A 24,821-nucleotide genomic window follows, 5' to 3' on the forward strand; every position below is an offset into this window, starting at 1 on the left:
TAAGGGGTACATATGGTGGTCAATGTATCATGAGCAAAGAAAAGTAACAGGATCTAAGGAGCCAAGCATGAGGGATGGCTTCAGAGCAGGTTGCTTAGGAGGCAGGTCTAAAGCATGTTAGAATCACTAGGAGAAAATCAGATTGCTGACAAGCCAAGGGCTATATTTGCATGTATACATACATTAAAAACCCCTTGGTTTGAACATCTGATTTGCATTACCCTCTTGTAGTTCAGAGTTTCCGTCTGGAATGTTCCCTCACCAAACCAAACGACCCTAAGTCCAGTTAATTTGAAGACTAATTTTTTTTTCCATTACCAGAAGGCAATTGTGGACTGAAATCTTTAAAAATATTATAGTCTGTCTGCAGACATACTTATCTTATTCCATCGAAACAACATACTAAAGTTTATGACAAATTCTTTCAAATTTTTGAAAAGCATTTTGAAAAAAAATTCAGGATCCTTAAGATTTTGAAATTTAAAATTCTATCTGTGTTTAGGTATTCCATGGACAATATCCTAGGCTAAGTTACATAGGAGATGGAATTTTTCTCCATGTCTATGAAACTGTGGTTGTGTTCATGATTTATCAAAACAGAGAAATGAAAAGTAAAAATTAAATTAAACCTGAGTGTTTTACCATCATGAGAGAGATACATAAAAATAGTAACTTCGTGCTCACTTTGGCAGCACATATACTAAAATTGGAATGATACAGAGAAGATTGGCATGGAGCCCGAGCCAGGATGACATGCAAATTCATAAGTGTTCCATATTTTTTTGGTGGAATGAGATGGACATCATTATCCTAAGTACATGTATGAAGACACAAATGGTGTGAATATACTTTCTATACAGAGATATGAAAAATTGTGCTCTATGTGTGCAATATGAATTGTAATGCATTTTACTCTCATATATAACAAATTAGAATAAGAAAACTCAGAAGAAGAATAGAGTAGGACACATAGGCTTCTCTGTCTAGGTACAACTTCACAGACACATTTGTTAACAGCCTTTCTCACGCATAAAATTCTGTCTGAAATGTGACAATAATCTATCAAGTAAAGATATCATACTGTTTTGCTAGTTAGCTATTTTACTTATTATCTAGCTTCCCCTTCTCTGTACATTCTATGAAGGTAGAGACATTTTCTTTTTTGTTCAAAGCTATATCCTCATGCACCTAGATTGGTACCCGGCATATACCAGACATTCAATGAGTATGTATTGAATGATGAATGAACCAATAAAGAATAGAGTTGTATTTTGTGTTTAGTAAATCATATTCATTAAAATAAAAAGATGTTTCTTTACAACCTCATAAATTCATTTTATTTTCATTAAAGTGTTGAAAATCTGATATTAAAAATGTTTGAAAGTAAAAAAAAAAATAGTAACTTCAATGTCTCCATAAAAAAAAAAAAATCCAAAGATATAGACAAAAGATGCAGATGAAGACTGTAACTTGGATTGTCACCTCTCACTCACTTGCTTGGGTGTTGTATAGGACAGTTGGTGCCCTGAATTAAAGTAGAAATTGGAGGCAGAAAAGCAGCAAGGAACCCTCAAAGCAGGTCTATGACAAATTCTCTCCTATTTATTTATTTATGGCGCTGAGGATGAAACTCGGGACCTTGCACATGCTAGGCAAGCATTCCACCACCATGCCACAGCCGAGAATCCTCAGGAGAGTCCCTGGAGCTTGTGTTCAAAATGCTTGTTGAGGGCTAGGGTTGTAGCTCAGTGGCAGAGCACTTGCCTAGCACGTGTGAGGCACTGGGTTCCATCCTCAGCAACACATAAAAATGAAATAAAGATATTGTGTCCACCTAAAATTAAAACTAAAAATAAAAAAGTTTGTTGACTGACTGAATGAATGAGTGTGAGCATGTGGACTTACAGCTTGTACTGTAGATTGTGTCTTGCCAACCTTTTGTGCTGAGTCAATGATTTTATGTCTGTTGGCGCTTGTGGAAAAAAAAAAGAGAGATTTTGCAATAAAAATCAAAATAAAACAGTAAATGAACAATTTGACTCATGACTCTATGATAGTCGTCATGAAGACACAGATGGGTAAAGGCTCATCTGCAGGATATGTTGGGATGAGATTAACTAATAAGTAAACATTAAAGCATTTGTGAATATCAAGAGCTGTGGAAACCCAATAGCTCTTCATTGAGAATTGACCTACCTTACTGTACACCAAAATTAACAACAGCTTCAAATTACTATTGTTTTGACATGGTCTTTTCTGTGTCTTTTCCCCAATGCCACCAAAGTCAAACATTTCTGCCTGATGAGAATACACTGGGCTCAGGCTGACCTGAACCTCTGGATGAGATGTGACCCAGAACTGGAGACATGATATCTACCCTCATCATGTGGGTTAGACAAACTGGAGTAGGTTATGCGTGTGTGTCCCCAGTTCCTTATGGGGACACACAGGCATAGCCTGCATGGCTAAGTCTCACTTGTAGTGGGCTTCTGTGAAAAGCTCTCATTCTAGGCCAACAGGAAATTGAATTTATCAATGAACTTGATAATTAGAACTAAAGCCAGAAGGATCTTTGTGACTAGATGATACTGGTGGCTGTCTGGATCCAAATGTCTCTCTACATTCTCATACATCCATGGCCAAACCATAAAATCACCAAGAAGTTCCAATAAAATGACCCATGCCTTCAGGATAACTAGTGGACAGAGAATACCACTGATCTCAAATCACCTATAAATAGAGAAATAAATGCCAAACGCCAGGAGTTCCCCCAACCACTGCAAGCCTGTGGGTACTGATCATTGGAGAGAGAGAAGCTTAAGATACCTATGAAATTAAAAAGAGGAGTGAAGGATACAAAGGCCACATACGCAACTCACCCCAGCAAAGGCCCAACGAGAATTGTCAGAATGCTGGGTGCACGTCTAGGCCCTAGCAGTTCAGAGCACCGGCTGCAGCAGAAGGACTTAAGACAAGCAGCAGCCTTGAAGAAGCAGTGCTCTGGGGAGAGGTCAGGTGGAGAAGTGGTTGTGTCCTTGAAGATGGCACCATGAGTGACAAGAGGGAAATGAGTTGGCCAGTGGAAGGTCAAGCAAAAAGACAAGAGCAGAGACGTGTGGGACACAAAATGACCTGTGGGACTGAGCACTAGCATCTTTCCCCAACTCTGGGTTCAGGGATATCTTTTCACAACTTAAAATAAGCCATGGTGGAAGAATAAATCCTACAGAAATCAACAAACTTTACAAATCAGGCTGCTTTTCCCTCTGGAGCTCAGCATGTCATTGAATGATTCAATTTCCCTTCTCCGCCATTACCACCCAAACTGCCAGTGCTTGCACTTCAATAAACATGGCACTTTAGTTAGGAATCTTCCCAAGAAAATACTGAGATAGGGAAAAATTTAAACTGACTGTAAATAAATTATATGAAGAAAATGAAAATGTTATCATAATGTTTGATTAATGAAAATTCTTCCCAAAAATAAAACAGAAGAAAGCACAGCACCTCAGACTATATTAAGTGTCCTAAAACAAATATGCGGCATAGATTTTTCAAATCCTAGAATCAATTTTTAAGAAATTAACAATAGAAATGGACATGAAACTGAGGCAAATGCAATATGCATTGATTAAACTCAAGGAAGACAATAAAGATAAAGAATACATTATAGCCCCAATGGAGGATAGAGTTTAATGAAAATGTAACGAGAGATGTTGAGAGCTGGAGCCGAGTCGGAATGGCCCCTGGCATTTTGCCAGAAGTAGTGGTTGAGAGGTGACGCCAGCGATCCATTAAGATGATGACTTTTGAGTTCTCGTGGAGTTCCAGTAGAGTTCTGGTGGAGCTCTCGCAGGGATTCCTGAAGAGTTCGCGTTGGTTGGTGGAGTTCCGGTGGAGGGAGTCCCGGTTGGTGTGTGGTCACTGGAAGGACCGCATGGGTGGCGTTCGGGGGAGTTCGGAAATAAAGTTTGTTCCTGCTTCAGTGGCTCGTGATTTGTGCCCAGCCAGACTGCGGCAGAGAGACACTAATAAGGCAAAACAACCAAAAGAATTAAACTAAATACTATATAATTCTAGATAGATGAAAGAGAGGACTTTGGATTTTATTATCATAAAGACATAATAAATGTTTGAGAAGATGGATAACTAATATTCTGAGTTGATCGATACAAAATGTATAAACATATTGAAATGTCACACGGTAACTCGTAACAATCACTATTTGCCAATAAAAAGGGAGTTAGGAAGAAGAGCTGAGAACGACCCCAGAACAACCAAAACTGCTCACCACTCATCCCCATCAGTCCTGCTGTGGGTTCCACCCTGCCAGGAGGAAGGTTGAAGAGGCTGCTGAGGGAGGTAAAGCTAAGGTGAAGGACAAGGCACAGAGAACACCTGCAAGATCATCTGCTAACCCTGCTCTGCACAGTCAGAGCCCAGGCCTAAAAAGGCCCTGAAAAGAAGAGAGTGAGGTACCAATGGAAAAAGGGGGATGCTGACTCTGGCAAGGGTGGGAATAACACGGCAGAAAGTGGAGATGCCAAAACAGAGCAGGTGCAGAAAGCGGATGGTGTTGTAGACACAAAGGCATTGGCCCCTCTATTGTTGGTATGTATCTTGAGTTGAGTTTGAAATACTATTTTTATCAAGTTTGATTAAAAAATAAAAGGGAATCAAAATGAAAAAGAAGTTACAAAGGTTAAAGAGACAGTGGCCAAAATGAAAGGCAAACAGAGAAGGTCCAACATATGAAAAATGGAGTTCCCTAAAGAAGCAAACAAAATATTGGAATGGAACTAATATTTAAATTTATATTCCAGAATTTCTGGAAATAAAAAAAATGTCATTCCACATATACAACAGGTCTAGTGTACAACTGGGAAAATCAAAAGAGACACCATCTCCAAGGCACATTCTATTAAAACTAACTATTAGACTTTAAAGGCAAAGGAAAGAAGTCCTCAGAGCCTCCAGGCAAAAAGATCCAGCTATTTATAGATAATAAAACCAGACCTGGCCTCAGGTTTCTCATGCTCTGCATGAAAAGTAAGCCACACAAAAAGTTGGGCAAGAGTGAAACTACAAGAAAGAAAGCTCTGGTCAAGGATTTTATACCCACCTAAACTATCCAGGCCTTGGCAGACTGTACTAATGCCCTTCCTGGGGGATTTGCTAGAGAATAGGGAAGTTCCCCCAAAAAAGTGATAAAAGAGGAAACTTCAACCAACTAACCAATTAATATTGTATGTTCTGACAAAGTAGAAAGACTACAACTAGAAATGACAGGTGACAGAAGAAAGGGGAAAGCAGAGTAAGATGGCTGCCTGTGGTGGGAGTCAGAAGTTACCACCGAAGGAATACATAGTAAATGATGAAGCACAAAAAACAATTGTGGGTGGGGGTATAAAACACATAAATTCAGAGGTAAGAGCTAGAACAGAAACGTTTTTAAATACCAAAGAAACACGAGAAATTAATATATGGTGTACTGGTAAGAAACACAGTAAATGCAATAGAAGATACAGTATAATTGTAAAATGATATAAGATTCCAGACCAAGCACACACTACATTATTAAATGTGAATAGGTTTAACTCATTTATGAGAAGATTTTCAAATTGACTCACATAACAAAACCCATCTATAATATGATCAAAAGATACATCTAAACACAGTGATTCAAATGAATAAAAAGAAGATGGATGAAAACAGATCAGACAAATGGAAAGAAGAATTTAGGGACTGTTATCATGATATAGGGCAGAGTAGGATTTCAACCAAAAAGGAAGACACTTAGTAAGCTAAAACCATAATTCACAAGGGACTGGAAGCTGTATTGGAGAGGAAAATGCTATAAGAAAAATTATTGCTACAGTTTTCCAAACTGAGATAACACTGGAGTTTAAATAAAAGTGTTATATCAAATCAAATTCCCTGAATAAGAGATTAGCCTTTTTCTTGGGAAATACAAACAGAACTACTCACAAAGAAAAGTACAGGATATATGCAACTTAAAACTGGTAGAAAAGAAATGAATTTGGGTTAAAGGCAAATGAGGGATCTTTGTATTATTCTTGAAACTTTTTGTAAGTTTGAAATCATTTCAAAATAAAAAGAAAAAAAATCAAATTTTCTGGATTTTTAAAAAGTCATCAAAGGTTTACTTAAGATTGGAGTATTTCACTGTATTATAATTTTATTTTATTTTGTTTTTTGAAACAGGGTCTTGCTGTTGCCCCTGCTGGCCTCAAACTTGGGCTCCTCCTGCCCCGACCTCCTGAGTAGCTGGGATTACAGATGGACACCACTCAGCCCAGCTTCATTACGTGAAAATTTTGCCTTCAAAAATCCATACGCCATAAAAAAATATTACACTATAGTAAATGCATGGGTGCTGAAGTGTTTAAGAATGAAAAACACTCGTGCCAGCAACTTAAAAATGCTTCCAAAGTAAAATGACTTGATGGACAGGTACGAGGGATGGCTAGGTGACTGCATTGGCAATTTGAGCAATTATGGCAAAGTGTTCATTACGGAATCTAGGCAGTGGGTATGGGGTGTTAATTGCATGATTCTCTCAACTTTTTCTGCATGTTTGAAAGTTTTCATTGTACTATGTTGGGGAAGGAAAAAGTCAGTGAGTGATTCCATGCTGTGTAGGCTTCAGAAATAACTACATAGCTGATGAGAATTTCTACCTTCCAGTGCCTTCTCTCTGCACTTCTGGTTAGACTTGAACAACCAGTACTGGTGCATCAGGTCGGGAGGACCCCCTCCTGGATCTCACCCTGGTCCCCAGACTCTGTAGATGAGCACATTTGTTAATAGAGAGAACGGGTCCCCAGAACCTAGCTACATTGTCCTCTCTCTCTCTATCAGAAGAAATCAGACCACGGCTGTTCAGACTGTGAATGTGCTTCCTCTTACAGGCATGTGCCTGTGCGTGTGAATGCATGCGCACACACACACACACACACACACCCAGACACCCACCTGTGTCCCCTGGGAGAGGCAGAGCCAGCTCATTGTCATGGGGGTCTGCTTCTGGTTTATTTTTTTGAGTATGAAAAGGGCCATTAAAATTCTCTCTGCCGGTTGAGTCAGGACTTGGGGAGGGAGGGAGGGGAGGGATGGAGAGCAGGGAAGAGGTTTCCTGGTAAGCAAAGCCCCACTTAAAAATTTTCCCTTTCTTTCTTTTTGTTTCTCCTTTTTCCTCCCTTGAAGCGGCTCTCCCCGGAGTCAAAGCATTTTACAAAAACAAACCACTCCAAAGCTTTCAAGTCGAGGGAAAGCTGAAGCAAAGTTAATTAACATGAAGGTTCTCACAAAAGTTAATTAACATGAAGGACTCACAAAAGCTGTCTGTTGGCATCTGCTCGCCTGCCATGTGCAGCGGGCCCTTTGTATGGGGGCGACGCCAGCCCGGCCCTGCCTCGCCCAGGCCTCTCGTGGGGCTGCTGGCGACTCGGTTTCTCACGGGGGCGAGCTCAAGGGCTGGGCAGGTTGCAGGATGTCCCCGGCTGGCAGGGGCACCTTGCCTCTGCCAGGATTCCAGGCTGAGGGCAGGCGTCCTAAAGAAAGGCTGCTTGAGGTGAGGAGAGGACAGAGGGACTGGTGGGGACAGGGGGCAGGAGGACTGCAGATCGTCTTGTGAGTCAAGACTGTTTGAGGCAGAGGGACTCAAAAACACTCACGGGCACAAAGTATAAACCACTCCAAATAATAACAAAATATAATAATATAACGAATAATTTACCACATTTAATAATAGATAATAGTTATTCAGCATTAAATGAATAATCATTCATACATTATTTATTAACTTAAATAATACTAAATATTATTATTTAATAAATAAATATTAATGTTAAATGCAGCTGTGTGCATAACATAATGTAATGAAAATGTACACCTTTCTGACTCTTGCCTTTGCTTTTTTATTACTCTCTCTATATATGTTTTTAGAAACAAGATTACAATGTACCCACTTTTTTTGTTCGGCAATTTGCTTTTTAGTGGCTCCATAAAACATTTTTGAATGCCAGTAAACATATAGTCTGTGCCAGCCTAAGTGGATTTTTCTGATTTTCCAGATAATCAAATTGCTCTAAATAAATATATTGCTAGGTTTTGCTCTGCTGTCCTTAGACATATGCAGCTAGATGCACATGTGCTCTTAAACAAAAGTTTCCTGGGTGCTTCTTCCCTAGAAAGAAGCTGACAATTGTGTCAGAAAAACCCATTTGCTTGGCTTGATAAATATTGGAATTCCATGTCATTTACCTGGAACTTTGATGTTGGGGACATTTGCTAGGAAATGCTTGGGTGGCTCCCTATAGAGACTTTAAAGTGTCTACTTCCAGGTTCCCAGTGGTGATGACTCCAGGGTGACTCTGTCTCTCCCTGTGAGCTGCCCTCTCAGTGACCACAGTGGTTCCCCAGAGAGCCCTGCCGCTGTACCCGGTGCGTCTGTGCACAACCGTGCCGTCTGCTCTCTGGGATTTACTTAGGAACTTTGGGGTGTAGGGCTGATGTAACTAGGACACAAGGAAAAGACTGGAGGCAGACTGGTTTCTCACTGCAAATAATTCCAGGGATTATTGCCAGAAGTTTGTTTGTTTTTCAAATGCTTCTTACATTTCCAAGCATCCCTTAGACAACTGGGTTTAAGTGCCCAGAAACTGCTTTGCTAATGCCTATAAACAGAAGCGTTTTGACACGATTGGCTCAGGAAAGAAGGTGCAGCCTTCCCAAAGTCTGTGGAGATAGAGATCCGCAGGCTAGAAACCCAGTTGACTGTGTCTGGTTCCTCATTATGATACAGACTGTATCAGAACAATGGACCATTGGGGACAAGAAAGGAAACTGTGGATAAAACATTGTCCCCTGGTGAGGGCTGGAGATGAGGCTCGGTGGTAGAGTTCTTACCTAGCATGCCTAAGGTCCTGGGTTCAATCCCCAGTGCTGTAAAAGGGGAAAAAAATGTTCCTCGGTTTCCTTGGGCAATTGTTTCAAGGGTCCCTACAGATGCCCGTATCTGAGGATGCACAGGTTTCTTACACAATATGGCATTGTATTTTCGTATAATCTATGTGATCTTTCCATGTATATGGCCTCTAGATCACCAGTATTACCTGTGCTATATATAGTCTGTGTCTCAGGTGCCCCCTGAAGGCCTGTGTGTTAGAGGCTTGTCCCCAGCTTGGTGCTACTGGGAGGGTGGGGGACTTTCAGAGGCAGAGCCTAGTGAGAAGTCTGGGTCACTGGCCGTGTGCCCGTGAAGGGGACAGTGGAAACAAACTCCCCCTTCTCTCCTTTTACTCTCCTGCCACGAGGTGAGTGGCTTTGTTCCCCCATATCACCAGATGCTCCCGCCATGATGTGTTGCCTTGCCACGGGCCAAGGCAATGTGGCCAGTTACTCATGGACTGGGACCTCCAAACTGGGAGCCAAAACAAACCTTTTCTCTTCATAAGTTGATTTATTTCAGATAATCTGTTATACTGATGGGAAGCTGACTATATGACCTGATATAACGTAAATGCTACATAAAGAGTTGCTATACTGCATTGTTTAGGAAATAATGATAAAAAAGGTCTGTACATGTTCAGATGCAGCCATCATAGGCCTAACTACATAATACATGTCAGTGGCAATCTGACATTTTTTTTTTTTCCAAATATTTTTGATCCAATGTTGGTTGAATGGACAGATATGGAGCCCACATTACAGAGGGCCAATTATGATAGGTAAATGTGAACTTTGATAGTAGAGACCACTAATGTTTCTTTTTAAGTTGTGATCAGGGAATGATGTGAATGTGTGTGTCTCTCCTGCCCCACACCAAATTCATACCAGTGTGATGGTAGGCAGAGGCCTGACCTTTGAGTGGTACTTAGATTATGAGGACGGAGTCCCTATGAATTGGAGTCCCTTATAAAAGAGGCCTCAGAAAACTGCCTTACTTTTTCCACCATGTGAGACCACAGTACCTATGAACCAGGAAGACAGAGGGTCCTCACCACACAACAGTCTGGCACCTTGACTGTGGACCTCCAGTCTCCAGAACTGTGAAGAATATATGTGTGTTGTTCACAAGCCACCCAGCTTAAGGTATTTGTTATAGTAGCTCAAACAAACTAAGGCAAGCCCCAAACCTGGAGAGGTAAGGAAGACCCTTCCGAATCACAGGAGACAGTTACTGTAAGATCAAGAGTAGGACCCGAGTTTGGCTCTTGACTCTCTTCTTTCCAACTGAAGGACCTTGAGCATCTTCCTGTGTTGGATTGGTGCCCAGTGTCCATTCATTTTGCACCTCAGAGATGAGGAGCAAAAACCATTTCCCAGACTCCCTTGCAGCTGGGTCTCTGCACCCTACTTATTGGTGCAGAGAAAGCGGAACGTGGAGATGAGTACTGGGCTGGTTTTGGTGTTGTTTCTGGTCTCTCTGGGATCATTTTAATGGCCTGGCTCAGGAACTGTCGGGAACGTTCCAGCTTGACTGGTGGTCTTTCAAAGAGGCAGAAACCCTCCTGGGGTCTGCTTTTGTGGCCTCGCTTTGCTTCTGAATGCTCAGCCTGCAGTGTTTCCTCCAGCCTGCTTGATGATCCTGCAACCCACTCATTACCTTCTAAAGTATCTTTTTTGCTTAAACCAGCTAGAGTGGGTTCTGTTCTTGGAATGGCACCCTGGCCAGCCAGAGGGTGACTTTACTTCCCTGTGACAGCCTGGGATGTTTTGCCTTGGCTGGGGCCAGCTGCAGACTCCAGCTTTCTCTTTCCCATATGCTGCTGGTTAGGGTGGGCTGGGAGGAATATTTATGTTCAAGAACTGGAGGGAAGAAGGGAAGCAGTGGCCATTCTATCAGGACACAGAGAAATGAGAGCCTTCATACAGAATGAATGGAGCTGCCACTCTGGAAAACAGTTTGGTGGTTACTTAAAAAGTCAACCTCAGATTACCAGGTAACTCAACAATTCTACTCCTAGGAATACACATCCAAGAAAATGGAAAACAAGTGGTCAAACAAAGACTTGTGCACCAACTTTCACGGTGCAATTATTCAGAATAGTTGAAAGGCAAAAGCAATCTCCCTGTCTATCAACAGATGAGTGACAAATAAAATGTGGAAGAGCTATGCAAAGGAATATTATTTGGCCATAAAAAGGAATGAAATGCTGATTTGTGTTACACCATGGAAGAACCTTAAAATACAGGCTAAGTAAAAGAATCCAGACACCAAAGACCACATGCTCTGCCGATTAATATGAAATATCTAGAACAGGCCAGAAAGTAGACAGGTGGGAGAGTATGGGAGTGAGCAAGAAAAAGTGTGGGCTTCTCTTTGAAGTGATGGAGTTGTCCTAACATTGGCTGTGATGATGGTCACACCACTCTGTGTGGACAGTGAAAACCTTTGAGATTTTCTTTCTAGATCAGGATGGTTGACTAGCGGAGCCTGGGGAGCAGCCTCCCCTGACTGACAGCCAGAATGAGGGAAACAGCAAATGTCTGAACTGCTTAGGGCGGAGCGTTGGGAGGCTGTGGGGATGAGGTAGTGTTGTGGTAGAGCAGGGAGATACGATGGCCATGTAGAAGAGAGACTCAACACACAGCACGAGGTGGTCCATTTTCTGAGTCCACCCTGAGCCAAGAGGGGTTCTTCTCAGGAGGGAAGAGGTGGGCAGGAGGCCCAGCTGTCCCCACGTACATCACAGAGACCTGGGTACCTGCTGCTAGAGAACATGGCTGATCTCACAGGACAGTGATCTCACAAGGCTGGGCCCAGTGTTGGTATCTGCCAAGTGACCGCCTGGTTATGGTGCCAGGAAAGAGCTCCACCCGGGCTCTTGATGTACAGAGCCATTTTGAGACCACACTCACCCAGCAGCAGCCCACCCTGAGCATCCCCAGAAAGTAACCAGGTGACCCTGCCCATCCTCCCACTGTCCAGAAGACCTGGAAGCATCCAGGACACTTCCCTAGTGATTGGGCCCACAGAGGCCAACGAAGCAGACAAACACCGCCACCCCTCGCCCCCAAACACACACTCATCCAGGACCTTGGTAAGCATCGGAGTAGCCTTTCCTGATTGGCTCATCTGCCAAGGCCACCAGGAAGCAACTAGGTGGCCCTGTCCATCCTCCTGTGGCTCCTAGAAGCAGTTGAGCAGTCTGTTCTCAGAAGGTAGGCCCATGGAGGCCACGAGAAGCAAATGCTCAGATCACCCACCCAATTTAGCACCAGGAAGCAGCTGGGCAGATTTCTTTGAGCAGGTTGGCACCCTGCTCAGAAGCATTGCAAAGTCACCTACACAGTCCTCAGACACTGAGAGGTGCCTCTTCTGGACCCACCTGTGTGGCCCAGCCTCCATGGAGACCTGAGACACTGAAGGCACCCCACCCTGCTACTGGGCACACTGGGTGGCCTTACCCTCACACAACTGGAGAAACTGACGGTGTCCTACGCCCACAGCCAGCTGCAGTGTGCCCAAAGCTGCCAGCACACCTGTATCTCAAGGGAGATGTGTCCTTGTCACCAAGCAATGGCATAGCCCTTGCATCCCAGGCCTCCACATCTGCCACCGACATCACAGTAAGTACAACTGAAGAAGCTTCGCAGATGTCACGCTAAAGAGCCCACCTGGAGCCAAGGCCAACACAGCATAGCCCACTAACTACCCAGGAGCATGAGCAGAGAATCCTCAACTGCAAAAGCCACTGCATAAAATTTGTAGGGGCAACGGTTCCATCAGACCCACAAATAACAATATAGGGATAAGAAGCATGAGAAAATAAAGTACCATGATTCCTCCAAAGGAGCACAATAACAGGCCTCTGGCAACAGACCCCTGAGAAAAGTAAACTGGTAAATTGCCTGACAAAGAATTTAAAAGAATGCTTTTTAAGGACTCTTAATGAGTTATGAAAGAATACAGACAGATGACTTATTGAGATTAAGAACAAGAAATTCACAGAGATAGGGATCATAGAAAAGAACCAATCAGAATTCCTGACGCTAAAGAACTCAATAAATTAAATTAAAAACAATATGATTGAGAACCTCAACAGATGAGTTGATGAGGAAAAGGAATTCCTGAGCTTGAAAACAGATCTTTTGAAATAATACAGTGAGATTTTTTTTAAAAAATAAAAGAAACTATAAAAAAGAAAAAGGAGGATCTGGGGCTGGGGCTCAGTGGTAGAGAACTTGCCTAGCATGAGTGAGGCACTGGGTTCGATCCTCAGCACGACATAAAAGTAAACAAATAAAATAAAGGCATTCTGTCCATCTACAACTACAAAAATATTTTAAAGAAAGAAAAAGAAAAAGAAAGGCTTGGAGACTTATGGAATATCACTAAGTGGGCAAATATTCACATTATGGGTGTTCCTGAAAGAACGAACAAGGCTTGTCGAGGGAGCAAATGCTCGTTTATTGAGGAACAGCTCTGCATATTTATAGAGCCAGGGGTGGTTTGACAGTTGGCATGGGGTGCTTTTTTATTGGTGGGTAAGGATCAGGTGAGCAGCAGAGCTAGTCTGATTGGTGGGTAAGGATCAGGTGAGCCAGCAGGGCTAGTCTGATTGGTGGGTATTGGTGGGTAAGCCCTGCTGGCTCACCATTGGACGGCTCTTCTTGGGGGATGAGGAAGTTAGTCTTTGGAGCTGGGGCGACTCCCAACAGTTCCAGAAAGAAAAGAAAAGGGAATAGGTGTAGAAAAACCTATTCAATGAATAAAATGCTGAACACTTCAGATCATGGGAAAGATACAGACATTCCAGTCCAGGAAGTGCAAAGGACTCCAAATAGATTCACTCAAAAAGATTATCATCTAAGATTATTATAATCAAATAGTCAAAAGTACAAGAGAAAATTCTACAAAAAAAAGAAAGCATCAAAACAACTATCACAGAGTCTCCATTAGACTAACAACAGACTTCTTAATAGGAACTTATAGGTGAGGAGAGATGGAATGATGTATTCAAAATCCTAAATGAAAAAAATTACCAATAAAGAATAGTGTACCCAGCAAAGCTGTCCTTCAGGAATTAGAGAAAAACTTTCTGAGTAAAAATTGGCAGAATTGGGGCTGGGGGTTGGGGCTCAGTGGTAGAGTGCTTGCCTCGCATGCGTGAGGCCCTGGGATCGATCCTCAGAACCACATAAAAATAAATAAATAAAAATATTTTTTTAAAAAATTGGGAGAATTCATCACCATACTGGCCTGAAAATAAGTGCTTACGGGAGTTCCAAACTAAAAATGGAAGGATGCTAACTACCACCATGGAAAGGGGCTGGGGTTGTGGCTCAGGGGCTGTAGCACTTGCCTGGCATGCATGAGACACTGGGTTCAATCCTATGAACCACATAAAAATAAGTAAATAAAATAAAGGTATGGTGTTGTCCATCTAAAAATATTTTTAAAGAAGAAAACACATGAAACTGAAATATCACATAGTGCCTCATAAATATGTACATATTTTGTGCTTTTATATAAACATAAAAATAGGTTTGAATTTTAAAAACATGTGAAATACAAAGCACAACAGCAGAGCAGATATGAAAAAGATAAAGAGAAGAGAATCAAACCATATCAATACAGAAAACCACCAAACCACAAAGAAAAACAAGAAAGAAAGAGAGAAACAAAGGATATCCAAACAACCAGGGGAAAAATGAGCAGAATGACAGGAGTAGTCTCTACTTTTCAACAGTAACCTTGAATGTAAGTGGATGAGATTCCCCCAATTAAAAGACAGTCTGGCGAGTGGATAAGAAACCAAAACAATGATACGCATCCTTTAAGAAATTCATCCTATCAGGAAAGACACACAGACTGAAAGTGATGAGGCAGAAAAATATAAACAGAAACCAAAGCAAGAGGGAGGAGCTCCACTCACATCTGATAAAATAGACTTTAAATAAAAAATTGTAAGAAGAGACAAAAAAAAGTATCTCAATATGATGATAAAGGGATCGATCCAACAAGAGTAAATAAGGATTCTAAATATATGTGCACCCAAGGCAGTAAAATTATATAAAGCAAACATTATAGCTAAAAAGAGAGAGAGAGACCCTAATACAAAATTAATTGGGGACTTCAGTACTCCACTTTCATCAATAGAAAGATCATCCAGGTAAAAATTCAACCAAGAAACATCAGAGTTTAACTTTAACACAGACCAAATGGACCCCACAGACATTTACAGGACATTCATCCAACAGGTACAGGAAACACTATCTTTGTATCAGTCACTGGGACGTTATACAGGTCAGAACATATGTTAGGTCAAAACCAAATCTCAAAAAACTAAAAAAACTGAAATCAGAGCACCTAGTTTCTTTGATCACAATGGAATATGACTAAAAATCAACAAGAGAAATTTTAGAAATTATACAATTACATGGAAATTAATGGTATTCTCCTGAATGAACCTGGATCAATGAATAAATCAAAAGGGAATTTAAAAAATTCTTGAAACAAATGAAAATGAAAACATAATATACCCATATCTATGGGAGACAGCAAAAGAGTACTGGGGAGGGAGTTTTCGTAAAAAGTGCCTACATCAAAAAATAGAGCTGGGTGCAGTGGTGCACGCCTGTAATCCCAGTGGCTCATGAGGCTGAGACAGGATGATTGTGAGTTCAAAGCCAGCCTCAGCAACAGTGAGGTGCTAAGCAACTCAGTGAGTCCCAGTCTCTAAATAAAATACAAAATAGGGCTGGGGATGTGGCTCAAGGGTCAAGTGCCCCTGAGCTCAATCCCTGGTAACCGCCCCCCCCCAAAAAAAATAGATTTCAAATAAATAAACCCAATGATGCAACTTAAGGGATAAACCAAAGTGAGAACAAACCAAACACAAAATTAGAAGGAAAGAAGCAACAATGATCAGAATAGAAATACATGAAATGGAGGCAAAAAAAAAAAAAAGCAAAAGAAAGATCAACAAAACATACAAAGAGTTGGTTTTTTGAAAAGACAGTCCAACTTGACAAACCTTGATCTAAACTAACCAAGAGAAAAAGAAGACTCAAGTAAATAAAATCAAAGATAAAACAGGAGACATTACAAAACATTATTTGGGAATATTATGAACAACTATGTGCCAACAATCCAAAAATGCTAGAAGGAATGGATAAATTTCTGGACACATATAACCCACCAAAATTCAACCACAAGGATGTAGAGGACCTGAATAGACCAATAATAAGTCATGAGATTAAATTAGTGATAAGAAATTTTCCCCCCGAAAAATAGAAAGAACAAGGCTGATGGCTATGCTGCTGATTTTTATGAAAATTTTGAAGAACCAATATCAATTCTTCTCAAACAATTCCAGAGTTGAAAGGAAGGAATCCTTCCAAATTCATTCTATGTGGCCAGCTTTGTCTGACACCGAAACAAGACAAGGATATAGCCATTTAGAAAATAAAAACTGCCTAAAAAAAATTAAAAAAAAAAAGAAGATTGACTCAGCCCCCTGAAACCTGACCCCTTGCCTCATTTGAATAGCTTCTCCTCAATAAAAGGGGTCAGTGCGTGCTCTCGCTCTCTCTCTTTCTGCGGACCCTTAAGGTCAGAGGAGCCGTCATAGCGACCCCAAAGAAAAAGGTTAAAAAAAAAAAAAGAAAAGAAAAACTGCGAACCAATATCCTGGATTCACATAGATGCAAAAAGTACTGGTGTATTCAATGCAACAGTACATCCAAAAGAGTGTGATGAAGTGGGATTAATCATGATCAAGTGGGATTTATTCCAGGATACAAGGATGATTCAACATACACAAACTGATAAATACAGTACATTGAGTCAACACACTGAAGGTTGAAAAACATGATCATCTCAATAGAGGCATAAAAAGCATTTGATAAAATTCAACACCCTTTCATCACCAAAACACTCAAAAAATTAGATGTAGAAGGAATGTACCTAAAAACAATAAAGATTATATATGACAAGTGCACAGCCTTCATCATGCTGAATGGGGAAAAGCTGAAATAGTGTAAGAATGTCTACTTTCACTACTCTTATTCAATAGAGTATTAGAAATCTTAACAAGAGCAATAAGACAAGAAAGAGAAATAAAGAACATCCAAATAGGAAAGGAGGGCATCAAATTATCCCTGTTTGGCCAGGCACAGTGGCACATGGCTCTAAACCAGAGGCTTGGGAGGCTGAGGCAGAAGGGTCGCACATTCAAAGGCAGCCTCAGCAACAGTGAGGTGCTAAGCAACTCAGTGAGACCCTGTCTCTAAATTAAATACAAGAAAAAACATATCCCTATTTGCAGATGACATGATTTTATATATAGAAAATCCTAAAAAAAGTGTTAGAACTGATAAATGAATTCAGTTAAGTTTGCAAGATTAAAAGAAAACAAAAAAAAAAATCGGTAAATTTTCTATATACTAGTAACAAAATTGCTGAGAGAGAAATCAAGAAAATAATCTCATTCTCAATTCCTGCAAAACCAAAATGAAACAAAACACTTAGAAATAAATTTGACTAAGGAAGAATGATTCCTCAATTAAAATTAAAAACCAGACAAAACAAAACAGAGATGAAAGAAATTGAAGAGGACCCCCCCCACACACACACAATAGAAAGACATTCCACGTTCATGGATTAGAAGAAATAATATTGTTAGAATGTCCAGACTACCCAACAATGTACAGATTCAATGCAATTCCTATCAAAATATCAATGACATTCTTTATAGAAATAGAAAAAAAACACTCCTAAAATTTGTATAGGAGCATAAAAGATCCTGAATAGCTAAAGCAATCATGAGCTAAAAGAACAAAGCTGGAGGTGTTGAAAACACAGGAAAAATGCTTGAGGACATTGGCCTGGGCAAAGATATTTTGCACAGGCAACAAAAGCAAAACAAATAAAATCACATCAAACTAAAAAGCTTTTATATGGCAAAGAAAACAATCCAACAGGATGAAGAGACAGCCTTCAGAACTGAAGGAAATTATTGCAAACTTTTCATCTTCCAAGGGATGAATTTCCAGAAAATATAAAGAAGTCCACAACTTAACACTAAAAAAAAAAGAAATAATCTAATTTTAAAAGGGCAGATGAACCAAATGGAAGACAACATTTGAAAGAGAATATACAAATTTTGGTGAACGAGTATTTGAAAAAATATTCAGTATCACTAATCAGAGAAAGGCAAATCAAAACCATAATAAGATATTTCACCTCAGCTAGAATGAGTATTATCAAAAAGACAAAAAAAAAAAAAAAAAAAAAAAAAAATCAAATGCTGGTGAGGATCTTTGCATAGGCCAGTGTCCTGAAGCATATCTCTTATGTTTTCTTTTGGTAGTTTCAAAGTTTCAGTTCTTACACATAAATCTTTGATCCATTCTAGTTGATTTTGGGAAATGGTGAGAGAGGGGTCCAGTTTCTTTTTTCACATATAGATTTCCAGTTTACCCAATGCCATTTATTGAAGTCTTGCTTTTCTCCAATGTATGTTCTCGCTGGAGGTCATATCATTCATTATAGGAATGTAAATTGGGACAGCCATTATGGAAAACAGGATGGAGATTCCTCAAAAAAGTAGAAATGGAGCCACACATGATCCAGAATTGCACTACTGGGTATTTATCCAAAGGAAGTTAAATTGATATGTCAAAGAGACGTCTGTGCTCATGTTCATTGCAACATCATCCACAATAGCCAAGACAGAGAATCAACTGATATGTCCACTGATGGATGAATGGATAAAGAAAATGTGGTCTATATGTGCACAACAAAATACTCTTCTATCATTGAAAGAATGAAATTCTGCTATTTGCAGCAACATGGATGGAAATGGAGGACGTTAAATTACGTGAAATAAATCAGGGACATAAAGACAAAATATACATGTTCTCACTTAAATGTGGAAGTTAAAAAGCTGATCTCAAAGATGTAGACAACAGAATAGTTGGTACCTAGTGGTTAACCAGAGTGGGGCTTGGGGGAGGAGAAATAGACCTAGGATGGTTAATGAGTACAGAGATGTGGGTGAATAAGAGGAAGAACTTCTAATGTTTGATAGCATGGCACCATAACTCTGGGTGCAACAATTAGTTGAACTTTCAAAATAGCTGGCTGAGTGGATTTTGCATGTTCCCAACACAGACATGTTGCACATCTGATGTGATAGATACGCTAATCAAGTCAGGATTTGATCATCACCGTGTGGACAAGTATCCTAATGTCACACTGTGCCATAAATATGTGTAATTACTATGATGTGATCAAAAATTAAAATATGTGGAAAAATTCAGAAAACTCACCAAATTTTATACCATCAATGGGAGAATGGTACGGTATGTGAATTATACTCCAATAAAGCTGTTAAAAGAATAGAAACAGAGTGGGGTTACACACTGTTGGGTGGCTTACGTTTTAGTCACCAAATCCATGTGTTCTTCAAACGGATCTGTCTTATGCCCAGATTCTAGACTCTTCCCCTAATTGAACCGCCCATCAACTGATTACCCCCACCAGACCCCCTGACTGTCACTTGAAGGCCCCTCTCCAGAAATAATTTTATTTCAGTTAAGAACACAGAACAGCGTTCACCTTCAGCAGTCGGGTCAGTCTTGCTATTCAAATTGTCATCTTTTGCAACCCTGCCTGGTCCTGCGGCCCTCAACTGTGTCCATGGCTGCTCCCTGTCCCATGCTCCTTGTCACCCTCTCTCTTGCAGGAGCTCATCAGCTGCGGCCTCTGTGGTGGTTTCCAGATCCCCGTCTTTCTGGAACTCTCTAAGTATTTTCTCAAGTGTTTCAATGCCAAGGTTCAAGATCAAATGCGTCCTCTCCCTGATTCTGTCTCCTTCTCCCTACTCTCTCCTTTCCACTGCAGGCCTGGGTCCTCCCAGCTGCTCAGCAGGCTGGGACCCCAGCTGTGGGAGTGCTGTGCTGCTCTAGCCACACCCTAACTCAGGGCCCTTCTCCCCAGCTGCGGGGGGTGGGGGTTGGCGGCTGTGGCTTATTTGAGCCATCTTTGGAGCTGTACTTAATGGAAGAGAGACACCTGGTCCAGTATCTTGTCTCCTGGAGGCCACCTGCATCCAGGGACAGTCCATGTGAGAGAGAAGCTCTGCTGTCCCTGCCCTGATGGAGCCAACTCTGCCAGGCGTCTTTACCCTCCCGCATGGGATCTGTTGCCTCTCAGTTCAATGCCCTGGCAGTGCCCTTGTTTTCTCCTGGGTATTGACCCTGGCAACTGTCCCCAGTAAACTTCTGCACCTGAGTCTCTTTCCCAGAATCTGTTTCTCATGGGAGAAGCCAAAAGTCCAACACCTTTGACTTCCCCAATCTCCTCTCTTCTCAGGGACAGTCCAAAGCCTGCCAATGGTCCTAATTCTATGACTCTCCTCATCAGGTCCACTGCTGTGGCTGAGCTTAGGCCAATGAAGACAAAAGGAAAAGGAAACAAAAAACTGAATGAATTTTCAAAAGGCCTGACCACAAAGGCTCCGAGGACTGACACTTTCAGGAATAGATTGAGCATTAGGTCCAGCTTGGTCCAGCACTCAAATGATGTACACAGGCTTGATTTCTCCCTCTTCTTCTTTCTGCTGTGTTAGCTCCTAGTTTTCTACCCTAGATGTACAAGATGATGGCAAATTGCACCTCTGCTAAGTTTCAGACAAAGGCTTACGGGTTCTGATTGGCTCCTGCTCCACCCTTGAACCAATCACTGTGGTTGGAAGAATTCGATGCTCTTATTGGACAATCCAAGGAACATGAGCCACCCCGGAGTCAGCCCTGGGATGAAGGTAGCTCTACCCCAAACAAATATCCTGAGGATGGGGAAAGGGATGGTTTTTCTAGAAGAAAATTAGGTTCGGGGACCTGAACAGTGATGCATGTTGGGAAACCTGTTGATGGAAAGAAGAGTTCGCCTCTGGCTCCATATTGCAACTCCTGAAGAGCTTCCTGTGACCCTCCTGTGTTCGGGTTCTTCCTGCACCTTTGATCCCTCCTTCAGAGCTCGGGAACACAGGACAACAGGGGTCTATCTGTTCAACAGTCCCCCGAGGCTTCACTGTTCTGCAGACAGATAAAGGGCACTGACTTTCACCTGGCAGTCAAGGTGCCCATGCATCCCACATGTGGCACTACTTAACTTCTGGGAGCTTAGGACCCTCTCAGAGGGCTCGTTACAGCACGGGTTCCTGGCCTGCAAACCAGGAGATCCCAGCTCTATGGGGATGGGGCGGGGCCTGCGAGTTTGCATTTCTGGCAATTTCTCAGTTGACCCTAAAGCTGCCAGCCCCAGATCCCACTCTGAGAACCACAGCCCCTGGGTGGCATCCGCTCCCGCAAAATAGCCCCTCAAGGCTCACCCTGGGACTTAGATCAGGCTCTTCCTTCAACCGACCGTGTCCTTCCTACAATCTCATCTTCTGGGATCCCGTCCTTCAAGGCCAAATTCAAATGCCATCTCCTTCATTTGTCTGATCGATTTATTCCTTTGAGCCTTATTTTGCTTCACTTTCCCCCCCTTTTTGAAATGATACATTGTATTCTATAATAGTTAATTGAACCTTTACCTTAATATACCTAACCCATTCTTTAAGATCTATATAAAATGATTTTATTACTTTTTTGCTTCAAAATGAAGCAAAATATGTTCATGACAGAACTATTTGCTTTGAAAAATAGAGTGAAATAAAAGCAAACATGCAAAGACATCTTTGGGACCACTGAGGGGGACCTGAGTATGAATTAGATACCGTGTGATAGGAAGGAATTGCCATTTTGTTTGATGTACTATCAACAGGGTGCCTAGGTGTTTAAGAAACCCCTCTCAGAGGTACGGACGGTAGCCCCCTTACCTACAGTCTCATTTTCTGCTACTGCTGTTACTCCTGGTGAACCATGAGCAGAAAATAGTACATGGAAAAGCCCAGAAATCAACATCACACAACTTTTAAATCACTTTTTTGGTAGTCTATTTATATACTTGTCCCATTTCATCATGTTCAGTACTGTTCATATTTTCATGGGCTCTCGGAACGTGTCCACCTATGACATGGGAGGCCCCACAGCACCAGAGTGTGGGCAGGTGACGTGACATGATGCCTGGGATGGACATTAAAATATTCCAGCAAACAACCAGAAATTAGAGGAGGACCAACGAAATGAAATTAGGAAAACGTGAAGGGTCACAACTCGGAGGAGGACTTGAGTGGTCATTATTCTACTCTAGGTTTGTGGGCTTAAAGGTTTTTTCATAATAAAGAAGAAAAAACTCACACAAATGCACACATTCTTACTTTTTATCATTTATATATAACATAGATACAGACAGAGAGAGGTTGGCTTTACAGTTCTTCCTGCTGGGGACATTGTAGCTCTTTTCATCTGACATGGGACTAGCACACTGCCTGGATCTCAGGGGGCACTCAGCTGCATGGGCAGCTGCTGCATGAGTGACCACAGAAGCCACCAGTAGTCATGGAGTCTTCCTGATACTGGTTGGATGTGAGGTGTTCCCCGCCAGAATGCCTGTGTTGATGTAGAAATATGCAGAGGTGACATGACTGGATTGTGAGAGCTGAGACCCACTCAGTGCATCCTAGTATGAATGGACTGACCGGTGCTAACTAAAGGCAGGTGGGGTGTGGCTGGAGGAAGTGGGTCACTGGGGGAGTTCTGGAGGGGTACATCTCCCTTGCAGCCCTTTCCTCTCTCTCTCTGCTTCCTGGATTTCATGAATGGATCTGTGCCCATCTGTTAATGTTTTCAGGGGCTCTCGGAATGTATCCACTCTGGTCTTGCCGCCATGATGTTCTGCCTCACTTTGGGCCCAGAGTAAAGGAATCGGCCCACCATGGACCAAACTCAAACTCTTCCTCCCCTAAGTTGTTCTGTCAGATATTTTGGTCTCAGTGAAAAAAATTGACTAACACACTTCCCATCAGTAGCACTTTCAGAATAGGGTAGTAAAAAGAAAAAAAAAATCCATCCCTTTGAAGATTGACATCCTTCTAGAAGAGTAAGAAAGACCATAAACGGTGAAGGTGGCCAAATGCAGAGGGTGTTAGGTGATACCATAGGTAATACCAGATGCTTTGGAGAGAACTAAATAGAAAAGGAAGATAGGCTGTGTGGGTCAAGGTAGCAGTTGGATTTGCAATTTTAAACTGTAAGTCAGCAGGGTCCTCTGAGAAGCTGACATTTAACGCAGATCTGGGTTCAATGAGGGCACGACCCAGGTGACTAACTGGGAGATACACTTTGCAGATGGAGGCAGAACAGGCCTTGTGTGTGAGGACCGAGATGCCTCCACAGTGCCTGAAGGAGAGCACTCCTGGGCCTGGAGGCAGGGCTGCAAACTTTCTGTAGAGTAACCTCGGGGAAATGCTGGAGGCTTTGTAGGCCACATGGCTTCTGTCACAGCTTCTCGGCTCTGCCATGGTAGCACAACAGCAGCCCCAGAGGACACCCAGATGAGCAGGTGTGTCTGCACTCATGCAACCTGTTGACAAATACAAGGGCTGGTCTGTCTGGATTTGGCCTGTGGACTGCAACTCGCTGACCCTCTAAATACATTGTTCACACTATGAATTTAGAAAATAAGAAGCACAGGATGGTGAATAAAAGCACAAACGAAACCAGAAGCAAAACACAGAAAATGAAGGTGCTGCTTTTTCATCCTCTTCTCCCCACTGAAGTTTCCGACCACCACCATCTTCCCAAAAGGACCCCGGCGTGTGCTGGGGAATTTCTGTCAAGGCCTCACCTCTGCCGAGGCCTTCTTCGCACTCCAATTCGGCCTTTCCCTAGGAGACTTCTGACTTTACCTCCCAGATCCCTTCTTGCCCACCTGATTTTTCCTCTTCTTCATGGCCCTGCCTCTGCCACTCTTGGTCTTTGCTGTCTCCTCCTGCCTGTTCCTGCTGGCTCCTGCTCATCCTGAGTCTCTGCAGGTGTGTGGTTTATCAGGTTCCCTCAGGGAGATGACCTATGGCCAGCACATGCTGAGCAAGAAATGGGACCACAGTACTGTTACCACTGTTGCCCAGAATGGGGCTTGACCATCGCATTTTATTATGCCTGGGTTTCTGCTTGCATCATGTTGGGGGTGACTTGATGGAGGAAGAGAGAGGCCCAGCCTTGGGAGAAAGGGAATGAGGGAACACCTGGTTCTTCAGGTTGAAAATATTTGGGCAAAAAGATTGCATGTGCCAGTTGCAGTGGAGCACACCTGTCATCCCAGCGGCTTGGGAGGCTGAGGCAGGAGGATCGTGAGTTCAAAGCCAGCCTCAGCAACTTAGTGAGGCCCTAAGCACCTCGGTGAGATGCTATCTGTAAATAAAATACAAAAAAGGGCTGGGGATGTGGCTGAGTGGTTAAGCAACCCTGGGTTTAATCCACAGAATGTGTCCTGAACAAGTACAGAAAATTTTTTTTTGTCATTATTTCCTGAACAATACAATATAACGATGATTTACATAGCTTTTGTATTGCATTGGACATTATAAATAATCTAGGGACAATTGCGGTGGATGGGAGGATGTGCATAGGTTTTGTGCAGGTGCTGTGCCATTTTATAGAAGGGACTTGGGTATCTGAGGGACATGGAGGGAGGATTGTAGGGAGTAGGACATGCAGAAGGGGCCAAAGGTGACAGGTCAAGACTTCTTGGGCATGTGGGTGTGTCAGGCAGCTTGGGATGTGCACTTGTGCTTTCCCAGCCCAAGAAAGGTACTGGCTTTGCTCTCGCAGTGCAAGACGAGTTCCTAAAGCCAGACATCCTTCGTTCCTCGCACTCTGAAAACCCCACCTGAGTT

General features: G+C 42.1%; 1 non-coding gene across 1 annotated transcript; it reads left to right on the top strand.

The window, feature by feature from the left end:
* The first annotated feature begins 676 nt into the window (after window positions 1-676).
* On the top strand, window positions 677-782 carry LOC114108213 (U6 spliceosomal RNA). The gene has a single exon (XR_003585438.1). It is a non-coding gene; the product is annotated as a U6 spliceosomal RNA (small nuclear RNA).
* The last annotated feature ends 24,039 nt before the right edge of the window (window positions 783-24,821 follow it).

The sequence above is a fragment of the Marmota flaviventris genome, chromosome 16, assembly GCF_047511675.1.
Source record: "Marmota flaviventris isolate mMarFla1 chromosome 16, mMarFla1.hap1, whole genome shotgun sequence".
NCBI classification, from domain to species: domain Eukaryota; kingdom Metazoa; phylum Chordata; class Mammalia; order Rodentia; family Sciuridae; genus Marmota; species Marmota flaviventris.